Here is a 7,500-nt window from a genome sequence, read left to right on the forward strand (position 1 = left end):
GTTATGGAGAACTTCCTCTACTATAGTTGAAGCGTTCTTTTGAAGTTTAATAACTGTTCCAAATAACTAAATAGATAAAGCAATGGACTCGGTTATGCTATTAGCATAAAATGCCTTTCAATTAAACAAAACAATTAGTTTTGTCACTTGAATAGATATTCTAGCAACATTCCTATTAATTCCCCCCAATCTGATCTAAATTCCCAATGAAGCTGCATTATTGAATTTACATTGCACAGTTCATTTAAGAAGATTCATAAGGAATAAACAACAATGATGCTGCTAGCAACATGTGCCTGCAACATTTGTCGGCTTTGGAATATTAATTCTCAATCTCCTCTGACAGTAAGTTGTTCTCCTCCAGAATTACATGAGGACTGCACCTGGTCTAATTCCCCTTGAACATCCGCTTTCTAAATTATGACGATGGAAATTAGGACGTGGAAATCGAAGCAAAATTGCAAACATAATTAAACACGAAATAAGAATCTTCCTAGATATACCTTTGGCTCGCTTTCACGTTAATTATGAAATGACATTTGACATATGACATTGGATTTCTTTGATGTCAGATTTTTAGAATTAAAATAGTGAAGGTAATCATTTTAGAATGGGGCACACGTCAATGCGCATGTGCTAAAGAAACTATACATGCACTGACGCCATCAATGACAAATGCATTCACACATATTATTGATATTATCAGCTACAACCGTAGATGGAAAATCTTGCAAGGGATACAAACTCAAGGCAAAGCATATATATATATATATATATATATATATATATATATATATATATATATATATATATATATATATATATATATATATATATATATTTATATATAATATATGTATATATTTATATATAATACATATATTTATATATATATATATATATATATATATATATATATATATATATATATATATATATATTTATATATAATATATATATATATATATATATATATATATATATATATATATATATATATTTACATATATATATATATATATATATATATATACATATAATATATATATATATATATATATATATATATATATATATATATATATATATATATATATATATCAAGAGAGAGAGAGAGAGAGAGAGAGAGAGAGAGAGAGAGAGAGAGAGAGAGAGAGAGAGAGAGAGAGAGAGAGAGAGAGAGAGAGAGAGAGAGAGAGAAGCATTAACTGAGAATACGTATGTAATTTACTTGGCATTTTTTGTATTTACTTAGTAGTGAAAAAATCGATAATAATGCTCATAAAAACTTGACTGTTACACGTCTCCTGTTATTTACATATTAGTATTTACATTATTTATAAGTGGCTATAAGTGCATTTGGTATAGAATTCGATAAAGATATTTTATGAAATATTTTCGTCAGAATTTATTTCGTCCCGAGGAATATGTTATCTTTATAATGAAGGGCCCGTGTTATCCCGTGGGCTGTAATGTTATGTATTCTGAATGAAATAAAAAGTTATTTTTTCAGCGCCATTTGGGAACTGACCCTAATCTATATTTCTTTTTTTTTTCAATCATTTTTAAATTTTTCCAAAGTTGAATTTTCTTAATAATCCTAGCCATGTAGCATATGAAATGGAAGAGGTTGAGGTCTAAATCATGCATATGAAGTCATATCTGATATCAATGCATTGATTTATGTGAGCGTTTTCTGCATTTGGAATAAATGTATTTTTAATGACCCAATGTGATATGCTGGAATTTTAATGAATATGCTAACAATCTTTCTTCATCTTCGAATGTTATATGCTTACGTTTGATACCTTAATTGCTTTATCAATATAACATTAGGCCCTTCAGACTATAATAACATTAATTATTAATTTTCAAGTATTTTATCAAGATCAAATATGGGCCAGAATTAGGAATTGTCCTGTGCTTAATGTTAACTCCTATGCGTGGAATTTCCATTTAACACCCAATGACATGGATGAATAAAAATCTGGCTTATTCCTTCAAAAACTTGTTACATATGTCAACTGTCAAGAAGTATTCTATTTCAGTAACTACGAGGTGCTTCACTTGAAAAGTTTATAATGTCAAATCAAGGAAACTCTATGGGGATCAGCAGGGCATCACACTCAATGGTCGTCTGAATGATGCAGCTGGTGATGTCTTGATAAAATAAGAAATTCAATTGGCACAGGGTCTCTTATAAAGATGTGAAACACTAAGTCCATATTAAGTTTCTGAAGAACAGAGATGTGGAAGCCTTGAGAGTAGGCGAAGCGAAAAGGAGGTAACCAAAAGAAAACCCCTAGCCAGGACACATGTCGCATTACCACAATATGAGGATTCAGGATTATTGTTACACTTCAAGAAGTCACATAGTATATCATTCAACAAAAGACCTATTTTTGTGATGGCAAATCTGGGAAAGGGCAGTTATTGCAAATTAGTACTTTCAACGCATGGGACTAACTTCAGAAAGTTATCGAGTCAAGTAACAGTGAACAATGGAAAGTCAACCTAAGTTCTGCATTTAACCCTAAAGCTGCACATGCCATTGAAAAAGTATTATCTGCCTTACTTGGTGGAACATGTGCAATGATCACATCAAGAGAGTGAGGCAGAGTTGGAAGGAGACATAACAATGAGCAAAGTTCCACAGACATTTTTTTCTTTCATAAATACCTTGCTAAAGTCAGGAACTATCTTGGACATTGCTGATGCATAAAAAGCATACCAAAATATTGTCATCATCAGTGTTGCAGAAGACCTTGCAACCTTCAGAAGAAACTTGAAAAGAAAACTTGTTAAAAATGTCCATGATATTGAGGTTTGTCGCTCTCCACATACAAATGAACCAGATCGAAAAGATTCTTCAAAAACGACTTTGATAGAAACATCCGAGAAGGCTAGCAATGTTATGAATATTGTTCTTGACTATGCCACATCTCACGAGCAATAGTCATGGAAATTTTTAGCTTCACTTTCAGACCAGCACCATGTTACAAAGTGACTAGAGACACTTATACAGTGAATTCTAACTGTACCAAGATCAAATCGTAATTTCTATCAGGAATCTTCTGTAAAATTATACTTCTCCCAACTGTATTTCAGTAAAATACAGGAGACCGTAATTTTATCCTTACTGTGCTATTATCTTTTAGGGGTTGTTGACCATAATATTACTCTATTATGTAGATATAACCGTTTTTAAAACGGTAAATATCCTGGAATAAATGTTGCCAGACTTTTGCCGTTTTTATCATGCAAATTTTTAACAGTGTGGAGTCAACACCTAGAGAGGAAAGAGTACAAATGCTCACAAAAACCATCTCTCAGAACATCATGTTTGCTTATGAACATGATCGGCATGTAACATATACCCGTAAACAATTATATTCCAGTTTCTGACATCTATTGTTGTGGCCGCAGTAATTCATCCTTGCCAAGATTCTTGGGCAGGGTATGTTGTACTGTGCTAGCAGTATTTTTTTATTCATTTCAGAAGCAGGTATCATGAAATCTATTTACCATTTATAAGGACTTATGGTTTCAAATTGAATTCAATTTCATTATTTATTTATATCAAACGATATAAACGTCAATGGCCTTCGAAAACTCAAAATCTATCAATCAATCAATGCTTGACTTTTACGTGGCTTATAAAGTGTACAATCTGGTGTTTCCACATACATACAGTGATTTACACTTGTCATCGTATAAAAAAAATGAATTGAGCTTTTATCATTCTTATAAACGAATTTTAATGTCCGTAATTGCTGCATTTGTCATAAAAGTTTAAATCAAATGTAACTTCGTTTTCCACATATCAGGATCTTTTATATGATGTACTGCAAGCCTATTTTGATTGAGGTGTGTAGTTTTCATAGAAACATATCGAGTGGAGGACATGAATTTCACGTTTAATATTAAATTTCTGATTTTTTTTTAAATTGGTCCAAAAATAGCACCGTCATTAAAAAAGAAAAAATGAGTATAGCATACACTTCAAAATTATTCATGGTGCCAAAAATTAACATGAGTTATCCACGGGCATTAACATTTGACAACACAAGCCCCTGCTGTATTAATGCTAGTGTTATCGTCTGAATATATTTTGCATTTAGAAACATTAATGTGCATAGATTAATTTTTGATTGCTACCTACAAACCTTATTTTTTCCAAGCGAATATATATCTATTTGCACTTTATATACATGTTTTAGAAGTACACAAACTGATTTAACCCTTTAAGGACCAAATAGCCCAAACGGGATCTTTAAAACAGCTACTTTTGGGTAGTCGTGGTGAACATGTTTATGCTTGTCTGAAATTGACGCTTTGGCAACTCATAGAGACACGCCTCTGCTCTTCGAGTCAGCCAATCAGAAGCCGCCTGCCCTTCTCGCCAAGTCTGTAGCTCCTTCCAAAGACACCTCACTTGTGCTCCAGCCGCAAAAGTGTCAAGACGCGTCGCAGTAACGTCCACGTTCCCCCTCCCCCCCGACCTTCGTAATCATGGTAAGTACACAGTGACTGTAGGATAGTGAAGCCTAGTGATATGCTTACCTTTTGATGTGGGTTTCAAGGGCTGTAGTGTTACTGACGTGTCATAGTGACTATCGGAAAAAGTATAGATCCCACGTGGGCTACCTCGGTCGAGTTTAGGCGGACCACGCTCATCCAATATGGGATCTATTGGACCGTAACGGTTCTACCGCGCACTAGGTTACGACGCACATCATTATTGCAATTTATTTTAGTGATTGTCTGAGACATTTGTGAATAGTTTTGACCATATTTGTAGAAATAATAGTGATGATTTAGATATGTTAGGCTCATGTGCATTCAAAATATTACCTTACAAGGGATTAAATTAATTTTTTGTTAGGCAGTTACATTTTTTTCATTACATGATTTTAATTTTTTTTTTTGTAGTTTCGTGGCCATATGTTTTATGGGCATCGCAATGCTGCATTGGAGACTCAGGAACGTACACCATGGGTTGCCCCTGACGATGCTGAAGGAAGTGATGTCGACGTGAGCCCTTTGGATGTCGACAGTGATGACGACGACCCTTCGTACGTTCCTGACGACGAAAGCCTTACTCTGGAGGATGCTTTTGACCCTCCCAACGCTAGAGGTTAGTATGAGAGAGAGAGAGAGAGAGAGAGAGAGAGAGAGAGAGAGAGAGAGAGAGAGAGAGAGATTTGTTTAAAAAAAATTTAAAAGCCTAGTTGTTACAATGGTTGCTCTTTAAATTTGTTTTCATTGTGTTGCTCTTTAAATTTTTGTAAACAACTTATTTGTGTACTTGCATACTCACTGACATACACATGCACACACATGCATACTCACTGACATACACATGCACACACATTCATACTCACTGACATACACATGCACACACATGCATACTCACTGACATACATAAGCACACACATGCATACTCACTGACATACACATGCACACACATTCATACTCACTGACATATACATGCACACACATTCATACTCACTGACATACACATGCACACACATGCATACTCACTGATATACACAAGCACACACATGCATACTCACTGACATACACATGCACACACATGCATACTCACTGACATACACATGCACACACATGAATACTCACTGACATACACATGCACACACATGCATGCACACACACCAGCACACACGATTCATTTACTGTTTCACTTACTTTATTCTTGTTTCAGGTCGCAGGGTCAATGTTGTTGTCCCTCAGGAGATGCCTGTGGAAGAGGAAGGTGAAGGTGAGGTTAACCCTAAGAGGCCTCGTGTTGGTGAATGGAAGAAGGACGACATTGACATCCAACCCCTGCCCGACTTCATTCATCCACAGCCGGACTTCTTGAGGGAACCTTATGAGTATTTCTCTCAGTTCTTCACAGCTGAATTGAGGGATCACATCGTTTTCCAGTCCAACCTGTACTCAAGACAGAAGGATGTAGGCAGTAACTTCCACATATCAGAAGAGGATGTCATGGTTTTCCTTGGCCTCATCATATACATGGGCCTCGTTCCTCTCCCTAGCATCGTCGACTTCTGGGCCGTGAAGACCAGGATTCCTCAGGTTGCAGACTTCATGTCCAGGAACCGCTTCAAGGCCATTCGATCATCACTTCACTTCAACGACAATGACCAGGAAGCAGGCTCCCAAGATCGGTTCTTCAAGGTGAGAGTCCCCTTCAACAAGGTCACCAGAGAGTTCCTGAAAGTTCCCGAGACTCCTATCCATTCCATTGAGGAAGTGATGGTTGCCTACAAGGGCACAAGGGCTGGTAACCTTCGCCAGTATGTAGCCAAGAAGCCTGACAAGTGGGGCTACAAGTTGTTCTGCCACTCCAGCGTGGATGGATTTGTGCATGATATTCTTATGTACCAAGGGGAGACAACCTTTGTGAGCCACCCTACTCAACTGTCTGAAGATGAGAATGCCATGTCTGTCACTTCCAAGTTTGTTGTCTCCCTTGTTAAGACCATCAAGGACCCAAGTCACGCAGCAGTGTATGCAGACAACTACTTCACCAGTATAGGGTTGGCCAAGTACCTGAGATCGAAGTATGGATGCCGGTATGTGGGAACTGCCAGGGAAAACCGAGTTGGACATCCTCCCCTGAAGTCTGTGAAGGAGATGAGCAAGAAGACGACGCAAAGGGGCACACTGGACTACGTCTCTTCTGATGGCATCCTCGTTGCAAGATGGAAGGACAACAGCGTCGGGACAATCTTGTCCACTGATGTCGGTGTCAACCCCATGGGAACAGTGGAGCGGTACGACAGGGCACAGAAGAAGGTTCCCATTCCTTGTCCATCTGCTATCCAGATGTACAACAACCGCATGGGTGGCTTCGACAAAAGTGACATGTTGACACACCTCTACAAGACCCCCTTCAGAGCAAAGAGGTACTACATGAGGCTCTTTGCTTACCTCCTGGACCTGATCATCTACAACGCTTGGATTCTGTACAAGAGGGATTGCTTGGCTTTGCAGACGAACCCAAAGCCCCTCAAGGACTTCCGACTGGATATTTCCAATTGGCTGAGAAGTTTCAAGACATCAAACTTCAGGATTACTAGGAATTCTCTTGGCACCAGGGATGTCCCTTTGCCCAAAAGGGGCCAACGGGCAGTTTTGCCAAGTATTGAGTCACGCCAGGATGCTACTGCCCTACATATGCCAAAGCATGTCCCCATGAGGTAGACCTGCAAGTTCTGTTCAACTGCAGGCCACATCCACAGGTCTCGCTGGATGTGTGAGGAGTGCAAGGTGGCCCTTTGCCTCACTGAAAGTCGAAATTGTTTTGCTTTGTTCCATAAGATTTCCAAGTAATTTTTTTTTGGCTCTTTTTCAATAGATTTTAAAGTAAGTTTTATAATGTTTCTATTTTATCAATGATGAGTAAGGTTTAATATATTTTTTTGCATTTTCAGAGTATTTTTGTAATTTTATAGTATTTTTATATTTATT

General features: G+C 37.3%; 1 pseudogene; it reads left to right on the forward strand.

Moving 5' to 3' along the window:
- The window catches only part of LOC137650798 (piggyBac transposable element-derived protein 3-like), a 46,920-nt pseudogene extending 39,526 nt beyond the window's left edge, over positions 1 to 7,394 (forward strand).
- Positions 7,395 to 7,500: the final 106 nt, after the last annotated feature.

The sequence above is a fragment of the Palaemon carinicauda genome, chromosome 12 (genome assembly GCF_036898095.1).
Source record: "Palaemon carinicauda isolate YSFRI2023 chromosome 12, ASM3689809v2, whole genome shotgun sequence".
In the NCBI taxonomy this organism is placed as follows: Eukaryota; Metazoa; Arthropoda; class Malacostraca; order Decapoda; family Palaemonidae; genus Palaemon; species Palaemon carinicauda.